General features: G+C 65.0%; 1 protein-coding gene across 5 annotated transcripts in view; it reads right to left on the bottom strand.

The window, feature by feature from the left end:
- Positions 1-2,835: 2,835 nt before the first annotated feature.
- Positions 2,836-13,613, bottom strand: part of PWWP2B (PWWP domain containing 2B) — a 27,986-nt gene continuing 17,208 nt past the window's right edge. For 3 of the 5 annotated variants that reach the window (XM_047701560.1, XM_047701558.1, XM_047701559.1), the window contains exon 3: positions 2,843-4,289. The gene's annotated coding sequence lies outside the window, so the exon portion shown is untranslated. Of the gene's footprint in view, positions 4,290-13,613 lie in introns of all 5 variants that reach the window. The other 2 variants (XM_047701557.1, XM_047701556.1) reach the window with 2 other exon arrangements.

The following is a 13,613-nucleotide window of genomic DNA, read 5'->3' as shown; positions in this document are numbered from 1 at the left end:
TTGACGTCCACCGCGAAATGGCGGAGGGGACACAGACAGGCCCGGGAACACAGCGGGCTCAAGCAGGGAGACCGGTGACAGGAAGGACCCATCAGGGGAACAGGCACCTGTGGGGGGACCCAGCTGGTGCCTGAAGGAGTGTCCTGCAGGATGGGGGAGGGGCAGCGGGGGAGGTGGGCATGTCTGCGGGATCCCGATTGAGCAGGGTTTCAGGGTCCTTCCCTCAGCGGACAGGGGGTGAGAACGAGCGTGATGGCCCAGGGGCCTCCATCTCTCCAGCTAGAAGATGTGGGCACTGTGGTCACTGGCAGGTCCCTTGCATGGCAAAGACCCCCAGCCATGGTGAGGACGTGATGTGTGTTTGCTATCCCCCCTCACCCCCACGGCCCCCAAGAGCATCCGAGCAGGACGCATGGGGTGGATCCTGCGGTCTACAGGGGAGAAGCCGGCTGTCCCGGAGCCCAGGGCCTCACCTTCCCACCGCGTCTATGGCACAGCACCCTATGCCCATCTTGGAGCCCGGGCTGCCCCAGGGCCCAACCCCTGTGCAGCCTCACACGGCCCCATGTGGCCAGGTCACAGAGCCTGTGGGGTCCAAGGGCTGGGTGGAGGGGTCGGCCTCCAGGATGAGCCTTAGCCTCGGTGCCAAGTCCCATCGGCAGTGCCCTGAGCGAGTCACGCCCTCTGGGCCTTGGCTCACCAACTGAACAACGGGGCAGCACCCCAGGTTGCCATGGGGACCAGAGAGGGGGCGTCATCGCAGAGGACCCGCACAGGAGGCTGGTTTCTGGGGCTGCTCGGCAAGTCCAGGTCTCCCTCCTCCATCCACGGGCCCCGTCTGTCACGGAAGAAGCCCCTCCGGCCCCGAGACCCGCCTCCTGCCCCTCCTCAGATTCGGCGTCCCTCTGCCCAGACGGGCTGGTCTGGAGAGACACCAAAAGTCCAGCTGTCCCCCCACAGTGTCAGGTGGGAGCCATGCGGCCATGAGCTGTGAGCTGAGGGCCCCACCGTCCTTCTCCTCAACATGGGTTCAACCTGTAAGTGCCCGTGCTATGGAGACCCCAGGCCCGGGCCCCGAGAGCCCATGTGGGCTTGGTGGTGCTGGTGACTGCAACACATCCAGGCCAAGGGGGGCACTGGGGACTAGGCCACCGGCAGCCAGGGAATGGGCAGAAGCGGTCCCCTGGCTGGAGGCTCTCAAACAGGTGGCAAGACGGTGGCCCCGGAGAGCAGAGTGGGCCCTGTTCCTGACCCTCAGCCGCAGCCCAGAGTGGGGCACGGGGACCCCTGCCTTGGAAGAGCAGGGCTGAGGCTGGGACAGGGCATGTGACAGAATGCCCGTCTGCTGCCCTCCTGTCCTCCCCAGGCCAGCCCGCCCCTACCAGAAGCAATGGCAGCTGGCCAAGGGGCCAGGGATGACAACCAGCCCTGTGGGAAGTGAGGATGCTGGTGACTTGTGGGGGAGCAGCGCTGGCTATTCCTCCTCCCGGTATCTGAGGGGCCTGTGGGGCTGGGGGCTGCGGGGCTATGGGGAGGCTTCCCACGGCCCCGGGCATCCGGCCCAGGAGCTTCCAGGCTGGGTCCGGCTGCTCCTGGGACCACACTCGCCCCATACCCTCAAACAGTCCACGTGAAGGCTAAGGAGACAGACTCCGTCCGTAGGGGTCGGGAAGGACAGGCTAGGGGAGGCCCAGCCGGCCCTGTTCTCAGAGCAGACCAGCTCCCCCAGGCGGGACGCACGAGAAGCCAGGACCCAGAGTGGAAGGGTCCTGGGAAGGCTCCCTCTGGCCTCCCTGATGCCCCCAGCCTCACAGCCCATATGCACCCCGGACCTCATCGCACTGAGCAGGCCAGCCCCTCTGGCCCAGGCATGCTCCTGGGCGGGGTCCTGCTGCGAAGAGGACCCCCCCACAGCTCCCTCCTACAAGCTGGTGGGAGCCTTCCTCCTCCCCTGAACCTTTCCTAGAAAGCCCCCAGTGCCTGTCCTCAGACAGCTCCCCCTCCCCTGGGATGCCCACCTGATTCCTGCTGCCATTGTGCTGGGCCCCAGCCAGATGTGGGACGAGTTGGGGAGCAGGGCACCTGGGTGTCGCCAGGGACCAGCCCCCTCCCCAGCTCGGGAGGCCGGCGCCGGGGGTGGGCCCTTGCCCCCCAGTCCCGGGGAAGAACAGCTATCATACAGACGGGCCTGCTGTGGGCTGCCATGAAATCAAATGGACAAGAAATCGTGATTAATTTGCTGCTTAGAGAAACAGCTTCAAATACTGGAAAAAAAAAGCTGCCTTCCCTTTTAATTAGAACTGCTGTCCACCCCTGCATGCCCAGTGGCCAGTGCCCCCCCACCCCAACGCTCCCGGCTGGGGAGGGGAGTGAGGCTGCCTCTCATCCACTGCTTCAGTGGGGCCGCCTTGGGGGGGGGCACGCAGGGCTGGCACTGAGCCAGCTGGCTGCTGGAGACCCCAGGCCACGGGTGGGACTGAGTGCATCGGCCGTGGGTGGGGCACAGGGCAGATTGAGGGCTGTCTGGGGCCAGGCTGCAGCCGGTAGGGTCCCCGCCGGGAGGGGGACAGGGGCTGGGGACAGGGGCCTGGGACTGCTGGCCTGTGTCCTGCAGGAGCCCTCTCTGGGCTCTGGGGTTCCGGGCCAGGGTACCCGGGGGCAAACCCCCACATGCTGGTAGCCCGGGGGTGCTGGCTGTGCCGCATTGACCTGCAGGCACTGGGCCGGGAGCCGGGCCAGGCGGGCGGGGGGGGGGGGGAATGCCCAGTCCTGGGCTGTGTGAGGGCCTCTAGCTCAGGGACCCTGAGTCCCCAGTACTCCATTTGAGACACGTGTTTCTCCAAGGAGCCGTGCCTAGCTTTTCAAGAACGCCCTCTCCCTGCCTTGGCAGTGCCCCTGGCCCCCAACCCAGCCGTCACCTCCCAGTGGGCACGGCAGCCCTGGGCACCCAAGGTCTGGGCTCAGCCGGCGGGAAAGACCCGTGGGCAGCTGTGAGCACAGAGGGTCCGGGTTCGGCTGGACCCGCGGAGCGAGGGCAGGGAGGGGGCTTCTTGGGGGGGGGGCAAGGGGAAGGTGGTACTGACTCTCCGTCCCTGAAGCACCCCCGCCACAGCCTGTGGGACCCACGGGAGGCTTCCCCAGCGGGGGCCTGGGGTGAAGAGCAGGAGGGGTCTGGACAGAACAGCTCCTTCTGAGGGTCTCGTTCCAGGGGGATCACGGCTCTGCGCTCCCCCAACTTGGAAGAGTCAAGGCCAGAACCACAGGAGCCAGGAGGAAAGACGCCCTCGCCAGCACACGTCCCAGCCTGGCCTCAAGCCGGGATGCTGGGGCAGCGGGGCCCTCAGTGTGCTCCGGTAAAGCCAGGGACAGGCCAAGCTGTCACAGTCCTCCCTGGGGCGCCCCTCGGCTGGAATAAGCCGGCCAGGAAGCCAGGAGATGGCAGGCATCCCTGGAGGGACGGAGAACGAGGCTGCCCAGCCCAGGGGAGCCACAGGGAGCAGGCAGGGAAGGGGGCGCACCCCCACTCCCCCTGGGGCCACCTGCTCCTCAAAGCTGCCGTGTCCCTCCGCAGACATCCTCCCCGACCCCCGGGACGCCCCCGGGAGGGCCGGGCACAGCCTCTGTGCAGACCTTCCTTTATTCTCGCTCACGTTTCAACAAAGAGCAGAAGCCATTTTCTGTTTCTCTTTTTGGTCTTTAAAGTGACAGAAAGGAGAGAGGAGCCTGTTGGTACACACGCAGGGCCAGGTCGCTTTCCTGTGGGCGTCTGAGCGGTCCCCGAGCGGCAGCCACCCCAGGCCCACAGCACAGGCAGGGGTGGGGGGGCACGGCGGCCCCTGAGGGCAGGGGCTGGGCGCCGGGCAGGACCCCAGCTTTGGGAGGGACATAGGGGAGGCAGGCTGCCCGGTTCTCAAGGGCACAGAGACCCTGCGCTGGGCCTGGCCCCGAGGCCTGACACTGGGGTTCTGCTCCCCACTCTGCAGGCGAGGTGGCAGCAGTGGGGCTGTCGCTGGGCTCCCGGAACTTCACAGCCCAGAACACCCGGAGTCTGACGAGGGGAACAAATACATCCACAGAGGAGCTCGTGCCCCGGGGGTGCTGTCCTCCACGTGGGACACGCCTGCTTCTCTCTGGGGAACCGCAGGCAGGCGGACCCCCTGGGCGGGGCACGTTTCTGCACGCAGCTGGCCAGAAGGCACGCGGGTCCCTCCGGTGGAATGGGGGACGTGGAGGGCACCCCAAAGTCGGAAGTTCCAGAACAGCCCAGCTGTGCTCTCATTGTCCATGACCTTGAGGGAAGCAGAAAAGGAGAGAGGTCATCTTGGGGTCATGTGCTGGGGGACAGGCCCCTGAGGGTCGCAGCACCAGGTCACAGCACCCACTGCGGGCCATGTGAGCCGTATCTCAGGCTCTGTGCCTCGCCAGGGATCCCCAAGGACCCTCAGCTCCCAGTGGCCCTCCCCACCCCAGGAGTCCCACGTCCCTGGTGCCCGCTGTGCCTCCTGGCCGGGCCCCCCAGCCCTGAACCCCATCTGAGTCCATCCCCCCTCCCAGGGGCCCTGAACTTCCCAGAAAAAGGGGCAGGATCATTGACTAATTGAAAGCCCAGACCATGGGGCTCCCCGTGGTACGGGGGGCCCGTTCCAGCTCCTTCCTGCTGCTCACGGCCTGGGAGGCTGGGGAAGCCAGTGGCTGTGCACACAGCCCTGGGGCTCACAGCTTTGAAGGACCCCAGCGTGCTACCATCAGGGTATGTGACTGATGTCGCCGGAGAGACATGCCCTCCTGGTTTGGGGGAGCTCTCTAGGGTTGGGGCAGACGGTGCCGCGATCGAAACATCGCAGGATAAGAAACAGCAGGAAAGCGTGTCATTTCGGACTGCGGAGACGAATTCTCTCATCACACACCGTCTGTCACTAGGGGACTTTCCAGTCTGCGAGCAGGAAACACGGACACAAACAAAACTCCAACGAGAGGAGCTTCCGTGCGCGCCTTCCGCTCACGCGCAAGCAGAGCCAGAGCCTTCGTCCGTTTTCGCGGAACAGACCCCGGAGACAGAGCTGCACAGAGAAACCCTCGTGCCTTCCCCATGCTCTGCCGCGGTGCTGGGCTCCCCCACGCTGGCCCAGGGCAGCAGGGGTCAGGTCCCCTGGCCAGCCCTGTGCCCGCCACATCTGCCCGGGGGCCTGGCCTGGAGGGAGACAGGGGGTAGGAGCCAGAAGTGACTGGGAGGAGCTGGAGCCCAAAGCAGCCCCAAGGACGAGGCCGGGTGGAGGGGACAAGGCTCTGACCTCCCCAGACGTCCCCACGCAAGGCCGCTGGCTGTGGGACAGGGTGGACACAGAGGACGGTGCCCCTGCCGCACCGAGGCGGGGGAGCACTGCCCATCCTGGCCTGGACCCACCTTCAGGTTCCTGGGGGCCCAGGAAAGACCCCGGGGGGCAGAGAGCTGGGAGCAACTACCCCGCCTGTGAGCAGAAGCGGCCGACCTCCTCCTCCTCCTCCCCCTCCCCCATCCACAACGGCCAAGATTCCAAGGAGCAAACCAGGCCCGTGTTCCCAGCCCCAGGGTTTCAGGGGGTGGGACCAGCAGGCCCCAGGGGGGAGGAGGGGCAGTGGGCACAGAGAGGAGACAGGCAGTGCAAGGACAGTGATGACCATGTCCCTGATCATCTGGGGGGGCAGGGGGAGGCTTCCCTGGGTTATTACCATTTTGACAATAACCCCAGGGAACACGGTCACCTCCATCCCCCACCTTTCAGACAAGGGGCTGAGGCTCAGAGGGGCTCCAGAGCTGCCCAAGGTCACCCAGCTAGCTTTGAGGCCAGGCTCAAACCCAAGCACCCCAGGGCAGCCAGAAGGTCATTAAAACCGCCCACGCCCCTTTCCACGACCGAGCTCTGGAGATGTCCTGCACGTCCATCAGCCGCCGTCCTCACTAGAAAAACGCACAGTCGACCCGAGGGGAGGAAGCCAGGGCACCCCGTCTCCCGGCAAGAGAAACACGGGATTCCAGTGACCCAAGGAGGCTGCTTGTCGCTGGGGGTGTGCCGGGGGCGGCCAGCGGCTCCTGGAAGCCCTCCTGCCTGGCGGGGGCCTCCAGGAGAAGAGCAGGTGTTCCTGGAAATCTGGAGATGGCCGGGCAGGTCCCCCACTCCGCTGTCACTGGCCAGCCAGGAGCCCCCGCCACCGCCCCCAGCATAAGTAGGACCTTGGCCAACTCTCTTTTTCCCTCCTGCACCCGCTAGCCCGGACCCCACCCCAGAGCACCCCAGCCCCCGCTGTCCCTCCTACCCCGCCCAACTCGGAAACAACGGGAAAGATGAGGTCACTACACAGGCCCCAGCAGGCAGCCGGCAACCTCACCGAGAAGAGCTCGTTTTTCCTGGGACTTCCTGTGCAGGGACGCCCTATTGGCCAGCAGGCCACCCCACCTGCTCTGGGGAGGACAGGCTGCCCTAGGGTCTCTGGGCAGGGCTGGGCTCCTGCATTCACAAGTGCTCTGATCCCCCTCCCCCCATCTGCCCCTCATGGCCCCAGCGGACCGCACAGAAGCTGCGTCCCCCACAGGGCCCTGAGGCTACCACCACGGGCCCCACGGTTAAGGTCGGCGCAGACCACTCTGTCCGCCTGGCTGGGTCCTCAGGTGGGGCTCGCCAAGCAGACGGGAGTAACCAGGAGGGTTGTCCCATGGGGGCACAGGGCAGGAAGCGTGGTGCCAGCCACCCAGCGCCCAGGCCCCAGGACAATGGCCAGACCTGCTGCTCTCCATGCTGAAGACCAGATTGCAGGCAGCCTGCATCCCCGACCACAGCCTTCTGCCCACAGTGGTGTGGGAGCCGCGGCCACACCAGGAGCGTGAACCCCCAGGCACCGCAGACAGAGAAAGACAAAGGCCCATGGCAGCAGGCCGGGCATCGACCACGTCCGCCATCCTTACGGAGTGTGCGCAGGGTCCCAGCACATGTGACGCTGTCCCTCGTAAGTGTCTACCATACATCTTGGATCTGTGACCACATGTCCAGCCCCAAGAGCCCCCCAGCACGTGGCCTTCCACGAGCCACACACAGGAGCTCTGCCACTTGGCCCTGTCCCTCCTTGGTTCTTGGCCAAGCATGGCCACACCCTCAACTCTGCTGAGACCTTGGCCATGGCCTGAGCACCCCACTCTACAGGACCAGGCCCTATATCCCCTGCTGGGTCCCCATGGTTCTTGTAGCCACATACACCCATGCCGTATCACAGACCCTGGCCCAGGCATGGGGGTCCCCCGGCCAGGAAGTGGGGTGCAGCCCCGTCTCCTCTCGGAAATTCAGAGACTGCAACAGGAGGCCTTCAGACTCAGGGCCAGTCTCGCCCAGCGGAAGTGGACGATTTGCGGGAGTGCCTGCTTCGGAAGTGCCAGGTGCTCTGGAATAGGGGGCTGGACGGTCATTGTTGAAGGTCAAGTCTCCCCAGAACACCCAGAAGGTTGGTGCGCAGCCCAAACCTTGTCTGGGTCCAGAGGCGCAGGCACCCAGGAGCCTCCGGCTCAAGGTTCTCAGTCCGGAGATGCCACAGGGAGAGGTCAGCCTGTCTCCCTGCCCCAGACCCTCTTCCCAGGCTGCCTGCCCCCTCCAGCCATAGCTCAGAACATCTCCCTGGGTCCCTGTGCTGAGGGTGCGTGGACACGTCAGGCAACTGGCTCTCGTCTCCAAGGCCCAGGGGGGCCACCCAGCAGCCCTGGCATGTGGGGTGCACAGTACAGGGTGCGGCCCAGGAGTGAGCCAGTGTCCCCATCTGTGGTGCCACGGCCCCATACCCCAGGGCCATGGACCCCTGCTACCAGGGTCTGAACTCACAGGAATTTACTTACCCGATGGGGAGGCCCCACGCAGAACAGGGTGTGGGGTGAACGTGCCGAGTGGGGCTTGTCAGGCACAGCTGTGCATGGGGAGCTCCGGGAGAGCCTTCCCAAGGAGAGGACACACAGCCATGACCTTGAGGGACAGGCGACGGCCAGCAAGTGTGGAGTGAGGCGGGTACTACAGCTTTGCAACCCGGGACCACGAGCCAGGACCCAGGGAAAGACTGGGTTCTCGGGGGCCTCCCTGCCCTGGAGCCTGGAGCCCCAACACTGGGTCAGGTCGGAGTCTCAGGTGCCCCGAAGCCTGCAGGCACCTTCCTGCAGGGTGACCTGCTCCCACCCCAGCTCACAGTCTGCCTTGTCTCAGAAAAGCGTGGACAGCCCAGAGCCCAGAATGGTGCTGATGAGAGGTACGGAGTGCCGGGGGGCTCTGCCGGGACAAGGACGGGGTCTCCGCACGCGGCCACTAGCATTTTCTCTGTACAGGTCAGAGGGAAATCGAGGCGAGGGGGCCTTGGATACCGTTCCCGCCTCAGTGGGGAGAAGGGCCCCACCTGTGTGTCTGCTTATGTGGCAGACGTGGGGGCACCAGCCAGCCCTGCCCCGACGTACGGCCCCGGGGGTGCTCCAAATGGGCCTGGTCACAGCGACTTCATTGGGACCCTCAGGAATGTGCACAGAACTACGAACACACACTGAAATGTAAGAAGACAGGAGTATAGAAGGGCAAAGTCCCTTGACATCAATCAGTGGCCCTGACTTCTGAGGCCCAACAAGTGGCGCGTCTGTCCGGGGCGTGGGAAGAGGCGTGGGCGGAGCCCTCAGCCCGCGCGGGGCCGGACCCCAGACACAAGACGACCCACAGGAAAGCCTGCCGCGTCCACTGATCGCCCACGGGTGACGCAAGCAGTAGTGCTCTTCTGACATGATGACGTGTGACATGTCGCGCGGAGGTGGCTGGCATCCTACACGTCACACAGCGTCGCACAGGGTCGCACAGCGTCACACAGCGTCGCACAGGGTCACACAGCGTCACACAGCGTCGCACAGGGTCACACAGCGTCACACAGCGTCGCACAGGGTCACACAGCGTCGCACAGCGTCACACAGGGTCCACTCACTTGATACTCAACATGACACACGTCCACACAGTTGACCCTCGAATGGGGATGAGGGTGTGGCCCTCCTCACGCTCAAAATTCCACGCATAACTTTGACGGCCCCAAACGCAACCACCAACAGCCGGCCGTGGACCAGAGCAGCCGCGGCCACGGGGCACGTGTGCTGTGCGTTGTGCGTGTCACACGCTGTATCCTCACAACAAGTCCGCTGGACGAAAGGAAATGTTACTAAGAAAACCGGAAGGGAGAGAAAAATTTACTTTTACACACATTCACGGTACTGGCGTGTATTTCTTGAAAAAACCCGTGTACAAGTGGGCCCGCGTGGGTCAAACCCATGTTGTTCAGAGGTCAACTGTGATTACGTGAGTTTCACGAAGAATCAAGATTTCCAGCAAAAGAGGCAGAAACGCAAACGTAAATGTTACAGAAGTAAAAGTTCCGAATGAGAAGACTCTGTCACAGTCACGATCCCTGTTCTCAGGAGATCCCCAGGTCTGCTGCCAGCAAAGCCTACACGTGGCCCGGAAACCGCGGGGAAGCTTGGGGCCCCCCAGGGGAGACCCGACCCCAGGTCCAGGCGGGAAATGCCCACGGCGAGCTGGAATCCCGTCGGGCACAGAGCGCGGCCCCTGCAGACACGACACGGGAGCCGCGGAGCTGCCTGCGCCGGTGGGACAGCGCCGACACTGAACACGGGAGTGCTTGCACGGATGGAGGGTCACGAGCTTGCGTGACACGCCCACGCCCATGCCTTGGCTCACGGGTCCCTCTGGCGAGCGCTGGGCACGGCTCGGACACGGGTCCTGCCCCCGTCCTGCCGGATGGCACGTAAGTTACCGGGCGGCCAGAGTGTCCCCACAGGCCAGCAGAGGAACGGACAGGGCCGCGGTGGGAAGGAGGGGCCGCCTGCAGGACCCCTCCACAGGGGTGCAGTGTGGTCCGTCCCCGAGTGCCCTGGGGCTCTGGGTTCGGGTCTGGGTGCCGCAGAGCGGGAGGTATGGAGGTGGGGGACATGGAAGCAACGAAAACCGGGACAAAACAGGCCCTTCACCAGACCGGGCACCTCACCATGGGGGGCGGCACCTGCCTGGGCACCCCTGCCCCCTCCGCCCAGAGAAGTCCCTCGGCCCCACCCCACCCCTGGCCACCCCTGGCACCTGGAGGAGCCACGCCAAGCGCCCCGTGAGTTTCCGGGCACCGCGCTGCCATCGCTCCCGCCTCGCCACCCTGTACCCCGCCGGGTCGCCCGGCCCTCCCAGCCCTCCCAGGCACTCAGGGCCCTGCCCGGAGGAGGCGGCAGGGATGGCACTGGTGGCCGGGAGGTGGGACGGGGCCTGAGCTCCCATAGCAGTCTCGGAATTACAGGCCTTTGTTTCCTTTGGGAACAAAATAATTACAACCTTCACCGAGGTTTCCTGAAAGCAGCGCCGGGAGTCAGCGGAGCAGCCGGCTTCAGAAGTGAAAGCACCTTTTCCTTTACGGTTGGGAAAGAGAAAAGCCAGTCTGGGGCCGCTCAAAGACCCCGTTTCAAAAGGGAGAAAAGGGAGAACCCACAAGGAACGTGGGACACCTCGGCCCCAGCCCCAGCAGGCCAGGCAGCTCCACCAGCGGGGCTCAGGCCGGCTCTCCTGGCGGGGGCTCCGGGTCCAGGGAGAAGTGAGCACCTGGAGCGGAAAGGGCACAGTGGCCCAAGGCCTCCCGGCAGGGCAGCACATCCCTCTGCAACACGTCCCTCCATCACTGCACACCCCCAGCGGGCTCCAGCCCACCGCCCACGGACCCCTGCCTGAGGCTGGCTGGCCCGTCGCAGAGAAGGCAGGCGGGCCTGTGCAGGGTGGACACCCGGGTCCCTAACCCATCTGCTGACCAGACAGGAGGACACAGTGGGTGAACGGTGCCCCAGCCCCTGGGACCGGGGGACCATCCCGTTGCCGGAAACGTGCCGCAGGTGTGATGCGCTGGGACGCCGGGATGCGGCCGTGCTGGGTCACCCACGTGGTCATCCTGGGGCCCCGCAGGACACTGAGGAGGAGGAGATGCCATGTGACCACAGAAGCAGTGGCTGGGGTGATGCGGCACAAGCCCGGGGACTTGGGAGTCCCCGGGAGCTAGACGGGTCCTCCCCTGCAGCCTCCGGAGGGAGCACAGCCCCGCTGCCACCTTGTTTGGGGTCAGGCCCCCAGAACTGTGAGGATAAACTCCTGTTCTTTCCAGCAGCTACCGCGTGGCCATTTGGGACAGCAGCCACAGGCGGCTAACACAGGGAAAAGGCTGAGCCCGAGGGCGCTCAGTGACGCTCAGTGAGGCACGAGGTCTAGTCCCGGAGTGGCCCACCAGCACCACGAAGGGGACAGCCATGTCCCCAAAAAGCACCTGCCCCCCAAAACCCTAGCCCAAGAGGCCGGGAGGGCCCAAGGTGCCATCCTGACCCCACCCCGGGCAGGTGCCACCGCTCCGTCCCAGGCCACGGCAGAGCCCCACCAACAGCTGTCTGCCACCTGGCTCTGCCCAGGAAGGGCCCCAGGCTCTAAGGGCTGCACAGACGGGGCCGTTGGCGCTCCCAGAAGACTGAGCCCCTCGGGGCGCGCACCCGGTGACCGCAGGAACGGATCCACCACTGCTCACCCTTCCCCGCACAAGGCCCCCTCCTGGCCATGTGCACCCACTGCCCTCTCCAGTCCTTGGCCCATGTGCCTTTCTGCCCGGTCCCCATCTCTGGGACCCCTGGGACTCACATCTTGGCCACCTCTCTCGGCCTCTCTCCACAGCCTCCCTTGTTCTAGTGGCCCTTCTGTGGGGCCTAGATCTTTCCTCGGATCCCTGACCTCAGCCCCACACTCCTCCGAGCCCTGGGCCTGGAGTCTCCTCCCAGCCAGGACTCAGGTGCTCAGAAAACAGCCAGCGGGGACCCCCTGGTCCGCAGTGGTCCCTCCGTTCCTGGAGCTGACACCTAGCACCGCCGGCTCGGCTGTTCTGGGCCTCAGACCCCGGCTCCTTACTGGGTCCCTTGCCGGCCACCGGGTCCCCATCCTGGCCTCAGCTTCTGTTCTCCAGCTGTCCCTCACCTCCTGACTCCACCTAGGGTCTTTTCAGCCAAATAAGGCCATTCACCCCTCTGCCTAACCTGCCCCATGGTGCCCTTTGCTCTTAGGACAAGGCCGCCATTGGGGCCTCAGCATCTCCACACCCATCTGCCTCCCCCATTCCCACCCTGGAACGTGCAGGCTTCCTCCGGCCACAGGCCTTGGCCACATGCCCTCCTTCTGTCTAAGACACTCACCCACAGCCTATTAGCTCATGATTAGCTCACCGTTCGCGCTCAGCCATATGTCACCTCTTCCAGGAAGCCTTCCCGGATCCCCAGTCCAGGTCAGCTTCCTCGCCAGATGCTCGCTGGGGGGCCCTCGTCCCTTCTCAGCACGTTCCTGTGTGTGATTATGCACAAATTTGGGGGCTGTGATTCACAGGGTGAGGCCCGCAGCAGTGCTGTGCCCCTTCCGTCCCCCATCTAGTGGAGCTCTCAGCCCGCAGGGGGCGGGCCTCCACCCTCAGGAGTTGCCGCCATCACCTTTCAGCTTGGGGGGCTGGCCCCACGCTCTTGTCTCTGCCCCGCCTATAGGACGAGGTCCTCAGACCAGGCCTCTGACCAGACGAGCCCCTCAAGGTCCAAGTTGGGGGAGGGGTCCCGCCCCCTCCAGCCCCGGAGCAGGAGCCTGTCCCCACCCCAGAAATGTAGCTTGGGACCCTCCCACCTTCCCTCCCTGTGGGGGACACTGGAGGATCCTCTGTGAAAACAGCCCCCACTGAGCCAGAAAGGACAGTGGCCTCCAAAGGCTGCCACCAGCAGGTCCCCCTCACTCAGCACCCAACCTGTCCCTTCCCAGACAAGGGAAACGAGGCTCAGAGATGCCAGGCTGCTGGGGTGAGAAGAGCCAGTGACCAGCCAGGCCAGTGCCAGGCAGCCCTGTGTCTGTCCCCAGAGGTCAGGGCCTTCCTCGGGAGAAGGTCTATGTCCCCCAGGGTGGACTGGTGCTCAGGGGCAGTCCCTGCTGAGAGTCACTGTGCCCTGTCACCAGAGCCCAGCTAGGCTCCCGGCTGGCCTCTCACCAGTGCCCTGGCCACCAAGTCCTGGGCCAGCTTGGCACATCTCCAAAAAGTCCTCGTGGACACCCCAGTCAGCTGAGCCTCCGGCCCCCCTGTAAGGTGGGACAGAGGAATCTCTCGGGACATGGTGCTGGGCACGATGTCCCTGGGAGGGCCCTAGGCTCACGGGGTCCGCTGGGACTCCCCCGATGGACGTTGGAGGACACTGCAGATACCCCCACCTCCGAGGAGCTCTGGGCACACGTAGCCCTCCTCCCGGAGGGAGACCAGGGGCCAGCGACCATGAAACGCCCCTCAGCATCACACACAAGGTCTGCGGGGCAGCCTCCCGCACTGGACCCCGCAGGCCTGACCCGGCCCGGGGAAGGCCCCAGTCCCCACCGAAGGCAGGTCCCAGCTTCCCTTTCAAGGAGCAGGCCGGAGGGCCTGGCCCCAGACAGTGTCACGGACCCTTGAAAGCAAACCTGTCACCAGTTTGGTGAGACCCCAATCACCAATGCCAGTGGATTAAACACCCTGGCGTGGCCCTCAGAACAGTC

Source organism: Lutra lutra, chromosome 14 (genome assembly GCF_902655055.1).
Source record: "Lutra lutra chromosome 14, mLutLut1.2, whole genome shotgun sequence".
In the NCBI taxonomy this organism is placed as follows: Eukaryota; Metazoa; Chordata; class Mammalia; order Carnivora; family Mustelidae; genus Lutra; species Lutra lutra.
Note: the sequence above shows the minus strand (reverse complement) of the source record. Positions and strands in the feature narration are given on the sequence as shown.